The 7,660-nt window shown below is 45.3% G+C and overlaps 4 non-coding genes across 4 annotated transcripts; 1 reads left to right on the forward strand and 3 right to left on the reverse strand.

Moving 5' to 3' along the window:
- Window positions 1-1,613: 1,613 nt before the first annotated feature.
- trnal-cag (transfer RNA leucine (anticodon CAG)) lies at window positions 1,614-1,697 on the reverse strand. The gene has a single exon. It is a non-coding gene; the product is annotated as a tRNA-Leu (tRNA).
- Window positions 1,698-1,961: 264 nt separating this feature from the next.
- On the forward strand, window positions 1,962-2,033 carry trnae-cuc (transfer RNA glutamic acid (anticodon CUC)). The gene has a single exon. It is a non-coding gene; the product is annotated as a tRNA-Glu (tRNA).
- A 3,395-nt stretch (window positions 2,034-5,428) lies between these two features.
- Window positions 5,429-5,501, reverse strand: trnav-cac (transfer RNA valine (anticodon CAC)). Its single transcript has one exon. It is a non-coding gene; the product is annotated as a tRNA-Val (tRNA).
- Window positions 5,502-5,943: 442 nt separating this feature from the next.
- trnan-guu (transfer RNA asparagine (anticodon GUU)) lies at window positions 5,944-6,018 on the reverse strand. The gene has a single exon. It is a non-coding gene; the product is annotated as a tRNA-Asn (tRNA).
- Window positions 6,019-7,660: the final 1,642 nt, after the last annotated feature.

The raw sequence follows: 7,660 nt of genomic DNA on the forward strand, positions 1-7,660 counted from the left end.
CGGCCCATCGTGCCTGTGCCAGCTTTTAAAACTAAATGGAGCAATTTTAAGGGGGATGCGGGAACAGGGAGACCTGGGGCTATACTGACACAAATCTTTGATGGTGGCAGGACAAATTGAATAGATTGAAAAAATAAAGTGTTCGGAATCGTTGATTTTACTAATCGAGGCATACAGTAAAAAAGCAAGGAACTTATGCTAAACCTTTATAAATCACTGGTTAGTCCCCAGCTGGCCACCACACAATTCTGCCCACCACACTTTAGGAAGGATGCCAAGGCCTTGGAGAGGGTGCAGAGGTGATTTACTAGATTGGTGCCAGGGATGAGGGACTTCAGTGAGGTGGAGAGACTGGAGAAGCTGGGGTTGTTCTCCTTTGAGCAGAGACGGTTGAGGGGAAATTTAACAGAGGTGTTTAAAATCATGAACGATTTTGATAGAATAAATAAGGAGAAACTATTTCCAGAGCCAGAAAGATGGTAATCACAGGACACAGATTTAAGGTAATTGGCAACAAAGGTGCGATGAGGAGAATGTTTTTACGCAGCGAGTTGTCATGATCTGGAATGCACTGCCTGAAAGGCTGGTGGAAACAGATTCAATAATAACATTCAAAGCAGAACTGGATAAATGCTTGAAGGGGAAAATTTTGCAGGGCTATGGGGAAAGGGAAGGGGAGTGGGTCTAATTGGATAGCTCTTTCAAAGAGTTGGCACAGGCACGATGGGCCGAATGGCCTCCTTCTGTGATGTTTCCATGCTGAGATTCTATGTTATGGAGGATTTTCTGATGCAGTGGATATTCGGGGCAGAGGACAAAGTGGGGATTGAGCTCGACGGCAAGTGTATACAGTTCGTTCAAAGGACTGAAGCCGATGGTTTCATTCTTCCCGTCGTTTAGCAGCAGGAAATGACTCGGCCATGCAGGCGATTTTATTTGTCTTCATTCATGGGATGTGGGTATCAATGACAAGGTCAGCATTTATTACCCATCCCTAATTGCTCTTGAGAAGGTGCTGGTGAGCCGCCTTCGTGAACTGCACCTTTCATTGACTGTGTCATTCACATTTTCTGGATAGAGATAAACTATTTCCGCTGTTTGGGGATTCTAGGACTTGGGGGCACAGTCTAAAAATTAGAGCCAGACCTTTCAGGAGTGAGATTAGAAAACACTTCCACACACAAAGGATGGAAGAAGTTTGGAACTCTCTTCCCCTAACGGCAATTGATATTTGTTTAAATGCTAATTTTAAATCTGAGATCGATAGCTTTTTGCCAACAGAAGGTATGAAGGGATATGGGCCAAAGGCAGGTATATGGAGTTAGATCACAGATCAGCCATGATCATATCAAATGGCGGAGCGGACTCGAGGGGCTGAGTGACCAACTTTTGTTCCTATGGTACATTTCCCCAAGTGTCTGTTCTCTCCATAGATGTTGCCTTGTGTTTAAAGCATATTTTCTTTCAAAGCTCGGTTTAGGGATGAGCCGGTGGGCGTCAAAACGTGCAGTGGATCGAGACCGGGCTGCTGATTGCGAGAAGAACAAATCAATTGGGCCGAAAAATCAACTGCAGCTCGAGCGACAGATAAAATAGGATGTCAAAATAACTGATGTCAGAAGTGGGAATTGAACCCACGCCTACCAAAGGAGACTGCGACCTGAACGCAGCGCCTTAGACCGCTCGGCCATCCTGACTAATAAATGATTTCTTCACTCGCCACCCTTTGCACATTGAGTCTCCCCCAGAGAAAGTTTCACTCACTCCAGTGCTTGGTAAGATAAATGCTGCTGGAAAGGCTGGGTGAGCGGGATGCCACCTCCCCGGGTTTTCCTGAGCCTATTGTACTTTATTCCTATTTAACCACGGGAATATCCGCAATCAGGAGCTAAAAAGAATTAAAAGCTGAATCACAGAGAAAGGGAAATCCATATTACATCTGATAAATCGGCTAACAGGGCTCCCTGGTGGTCTAGTGGTTAGGATTCGGCGCTCTCACCGCCGCGGCCCGGGTTCGATTCCCGGTCAGGGAAGCAACTTTTGAACACTTGTTATATTAATCGCATGAACTTCCTCCAAGTCTGTGGGAAGAAAAAAAAACAATCATTGTTTTCATCACCATTAATTAACCGATAACGTTATTTTGCAGAATGAAAGGCTGCTGAGGGAAGTTGGAAAACTTTAATAATTTATTTTGTGCGATGAACTTTTTATCCCTTCTCATTTTACACACTGTATTTTGAAGGGCTCGGTTTAAAATGTTCAATGCTCGTGAGACCACGAATCTGTGTTAAATTTAACAGGACCGGCTATTCCACAGAGAAAAAATAAATTTGCCCCAACATAATGTTTCTGCCCAAGAATGAACCGTGGACCTATCACGTGTAAAGCAAACGTGACAACCGCCACACTACGGAAACTTTTGTTTTGGTTACCAGCCAGAAGTTAGAATGACTGCATTGATTCTCTTTCATATCTATTCAATTGATCGAAGTTGCACAAGTCACAAAAGAAAAATGTTCATTTCAAAGTTATTAAACTCCCAAATGTGACCTGCCTTGTTTGGACAGAGGTTGAACCTGACGTCACAGCCTCAACAAAGCATATTCTGAACATTTCCATTGGGAACAGGAGGAGGCCATTCAGCCCCTTGAACCTGTTCTGCCCTTCAATGAGATCAGAGATGATCTGAACCTCAAATCCATTGACGCGCCTTTACTCCCTATCCCTCGAAACCCAACAAAATCGATCGATCTCAGTCTTGAAAGCTTCAATTGACCACCGGCATCCACAGCCTTTTGGGGGACAGAGTTCCAGACTTTCACTGCCCTTTGTGTAAAAAAGTGCTTCCTGATTTCGAACCTGAATGGCATGGTTCTAATTTTAAGGTTTTGTCCCCCTCGTTCTTGATTCCCCAGAGGAAATTGATTCTCTCTCTCTATTCTATCGAATCATTTAAACATGTTAAACACCTCGCTCAGACCGCCCCTCAACCTTCGATACTCGAGTGAATACGAGCCCAGTCTATGCAGCCTGTCCTCATGATTTAACCTTTTTAGCCCCGGTAACATTCTGGTGAATCTGCTCTGCACCCCTCCAAGGCCAATCTATCCTTCCTGAGGTGCAGTGTCCAAAACTGAACGCAGTTACTCCAGACGCAATCTAACCAGAGCTTTATATAACTGGAATATAACTTCCACTTCTTTATATTCCAGCCCCCTGAGATAAAGGTTAACAATCCGTTAGCCTTTTAAACTATTTTTGGATCCGTCCGTTAGCTTTTACTGATTTATGTAAATGAACCGTTAATTCTCTCTGCTTCTCCACAGTTCCGAGCTTCTTACCATTTGGAAAATACCCTGACCATAGGTCCATATTGGATTACCCCACATTGAACTCCATCTGCCATAGTTTTGCCCACTCACTTAATCTATCAATGTCCCTTTGCAACTTTCCACTCGCATCCACATGACTTACTGTACCACCTAACTTAGTGTCATCAGCAAACTTGAATATACGACTCTCTATTCCTTCATCAAAGTCATTGATAAATATGGTGACAAGCTGAGACCCCAGTTACAGATCGCTGGGGGACACCACTAGTCCCATCCTGCCAATTGGAGTATGTACCAATTATCCCTACTCTCTGTCTCCTATCTCCTAACCAATTCTCTACCCATGTCAATACATTGCCTCAAGTTCCATGCGCTTTAATTTTTGCCAACAGTCTCTTGTGTGGAACCTTATCAAATGCCTGTCGGAATTCTATATTAATAATATCATAGGAGCATCGGAACATAGCCTTTGTATGTAGAAGTGTTTTCTAATCTCACTCCTGAAAGGTCTGGCTCTATTTTTTAGACTGTGCCCCCAAGTCCTAGAATCCCCGACCAGCGGAATTAGTTTCTCTCTGCCCATCGTGCGTGTGCCAGCTCTCTGAAAGAGCTGTCCAGTTCGTCCCACTCGCCTGCTGTTTCCCCATAGCCCTGAAAAAGTTTCCATTCAAGCGTTTATCCAATTCCCTTTTGAAAACTGTGAGTCAAGAAAAACAATATTGAAAGGGGTGCTGGGGCCTCTGCAGCGCCGATGGAGAGTGTGTGATGATTGAAGTTATCAAGATGGTTGCTTTACACATGGTGTAATGTGCAATCATCCTGAAATATCTTCAATATCCAATACAAATTGAATTGCAAACCTGATGGACAAACACTGAAAAACAAGTCACGAGTGAACGCAAATCATCTGGGGCCCGTTTCCAGCCTCACAGCACTTTAAATAAAGTGAAATAACAATGCATTGAAAAGATTTGGAACTTGCATCTATGCCTTTATCTGTTCCATTTCTTAAAGTTGCTGGCATCTGATGATGTACTCGCCTCTGCTCCCTCCATTGAACAAGAAAGGAGGTGTTTGACGTTGACGGGACCTGTTGGTTATGAACCCATCCTTTACATTGAGTGGGTTCGCGTTCTTTCAGCGGCGTCAGCTTTAGCCCAGCGGTGAACTTCACAGCAAAGAAGTTCGACACCGTCTCACTACGGACGCTGACTGATATGTTTATTGTTATTTCTTACAGACTTAAATAAATAGTAACCGTGATTTTTAATTTGCACTAAGTGATTTTTAGGTAGTCACCTTTAAATGTTTCAAAGGCGACTCCGAATTTATGATAGTACGGCCATTTCACCAGCCGTGTTGAAAACAAAAAATGTCTCTGCTTTTCGCGTCTTTTTTCGAAAGGCAAAAAATATATTTCCCATGACCTCTGAAGGATGGACAAGTACATTTCAGAGAGCTGAAGCAAGTTCACCGAGCTTAAATCGTCTAACCACGTTAAAGGCGCTATATATATATGCAAGTAGTTGCTGCCGGTTTCTGTGGTTGTCTTTTTTCTGTGTGTGTCCATCTGCAGGTCGATTTTGAATCAATACCAGTATTCGTGTCAGTTTGTTGCTTGAAATAAACGAGAGTATCAGTCGCTCCCCTCCCTGCCACTCGGTAGGCACTGAGTCAGCGTTTTGACCAAACTTCTGTTTTTTTTTTGTTGAAAAAGCAATTAAAACCTTCATTCTGGGATTATCGAGTGTCATGTGAGCGGTGAAAGAAACAGTGACCCCGATGTGATGTGAACACGCAACCTTTTGATCTGGAGTCCTGGATTTTTATTTTTCATATGAATGTTTCTCAAACACCGATTCATTTATCCCACCTTGGTTGAATTGATGGGGCTTATCAAATCTCCGCCAGGTCGCACGGGGTGTGAGACAGGATTGGAAGCAGCCTTCACCCCGCACATGACGCTGGCTTTCATTACCTGCTCGCAGCGAACTGCAAGAACAGAGCTGTGAGATATGGACTTTGTTCACATTGAATCAGCAATGTGAAGCGTTAAATATTTACTCATTTTTAATGGGAACAAGGTTTTAAAATGCTTCCGCCTGGTTTCGAACCAGGGACTTTTCGCGTGTGAGGCAAACGTGATAACCACAACACTACGGAAACTTGACAGCGCAAGTGCCGTGTTAGGGACATAAACCCTCAGCCAAACTAATTTCCCGTATTACTGTCCAGGAGCTGATTTCACAGGGATACATTTACTGCGCTGTATTTCGGAAGGCTGCAGAGAAGGATCGGTGGAGATGGTCAGGCAGGGAATCCCAGAGCATCGCGCCCACACAAACATTTCACTGTTTTTTTTTCATGTGCCTGATATCCGACCGCAGTGTAAATTATGGCGAATCCGGCATGCTCAGATGACATTGTTCACAGAGTGTTTTCTTGCAGCCAAATCACACATTCGAAAACTTGAAATGAGATTAAGAGATCGGAGCCATTTAAAGTGCTCCCAGTGACTGCACATCAGGAATTAAAACCTGGCACCGGCTTCAGGGCTATCAGAATGAGGCAATGAATCCGAAAGTCGGAAGAAAAAAGGTGTTATTTTCGACCCTGGGTGGGCTCGAACCACCAACCTTTCAGTTAACAGCCGAACGCGCTAACCGATTGCGCCACAGACACCATCTGATGTTTTTGGTCTTGCAAGATACACTAAAGCAGCGTGTCACCTAGCCAAAGTTACATGTTGCAGCCACAGAAATGCAATTGTCCACTATCAGTGTTACTTTTCCAGAAATAAAGGATGGGACATTGTTTGTGGAAACATGGAAACAGTCTGGTCTCGCTCACAGCATCGATATCACCGCCAACCAGCTCTCCTGCAACAGGCGCGCCCACCAGTGCTTTGTCTGTTACTCAGTCGCACTGTGGGAGAACCTTCACCACACGGACTGCAGCGGTTCAAGAAGACGGCTCACCACCACCTTCTCAAGGGCAATTCGGGATGGGCAATAAATGCTGGCCTCGCCAGCGACGCTCACATCCTATGAACAAATAAAGAACAAGTATTCTGATCGTCCTGGCGCTGATGTCAGGTTTTGATCCCTGAACTGCAGTAACTGGGAACGCTTTAAATGACTCCGACCTCTTAATTTCACCCACAACATCAGAGTAACTGTTCCAGGGGGACATACCGACTCAACTGCGTCTTGGCCGCCTGTCTGGTCAGTCCTTTATTCGCCTCCAATTCCGTTTCCCAAAGCGTATCCACAGATTCACAAAGCTGTTTGACATTTCGGTTCCTTTCGTTTTGTTCAGCTCCCGACTGGCAATAATTTGCAAACGTGGTTGCAGCTCTCCGCCTTGCATTGTGTCCAGGGATGGGTTATGTGGAGAGACTGGAGAAGCTGGGATTGTTCTCTTTCGAGCAATATAAGGTTAAGGGGAGATTTAATCGAGGTGTTCAAAATTATGAGGGGATTTTGATAGAATGGATGTGGAGAAGCTGTTTCCATTGGCAGGAGGGTCGATAACCAGAGGACACAACCTGCATTTGTATAGCGCCTTTAAGGTCGTAAAACGTCACAAGGTGCTTCACAGGAGCGTTATTAAACAAAACTTGACACGAAGCCACATAAGGAGATATTGGGACAGGTGACCAAAAGCTTAGTCGAAGAGGTAGGTTTTAAGGTATGTGTTAAAGGAGAGAGAGGCGGAGAGGTTTCGGGGGAGAATTCCAGAGCTTCGGACCTAGGCAGTTGAAGGCACAGCCGCCAATGGTGGAGCGATTAAAATCGGGGATGTGCAAGAGGCTAGAATTGGAGAAGCGCAGAGATTTTTTTTTTCGTTCACGGGATGTCGGTGTCGCTGGCGAGGCCGGCATTTATTGCCCATCCCTAATTGCCCTTGAGAAGGTGGTGGTGAGCCGCCTTCTTGAACCGCTGCAGTCCGTGTGGTGACGGTTCTCCCACAGTGCCGTTACGAAGGGAGTTCCAGAATTTTGACCCAGCGACGATGAAGGAACGGCGATATATTTCCAAGTCGGGATGGTGTGTGTCTTTGAGGGAATCGTGCAGGTGGTGTTGTTCTCATGTGCCTGCTGCCCTTATCCTTCTAGGTGCTGGAGGTGCTGTCGAAGTAGCCTTGGCGAGTTGCTGCAGCTGCAGTGCATCCTGTGGATGGTACACACTGCAGCCACAGTGCGCCGGTGGTGAAGGGAATGAATGTTCAGGGTGGTGGGTGGGCTGCCAATCAAGCGGGCGGCTTTGTCCTGGATGGTGTCGAGCTTCTTGAGTGTTGTTGGAGCTGCACTCAACAAGGCAAGC

The sequence above is a fragment of the Heptranchias perlo genome, unplaced genomic scaffold (genome assembly GCF_035084215.1).
Source record: "Heptranchias perlo isolate sHepPer1 unplaced genomic scaffold, sHepPer1.hap1 HAP1_SCAFFOLD_59, whole genome shotgun sequence".
Lineage (NCBI taxonomy): Eukaryota > Metazoa > Chordata > Chondrichthyes > Hexanchiformes > Hexanchidae > Heptranchias > Heptranchias perlo.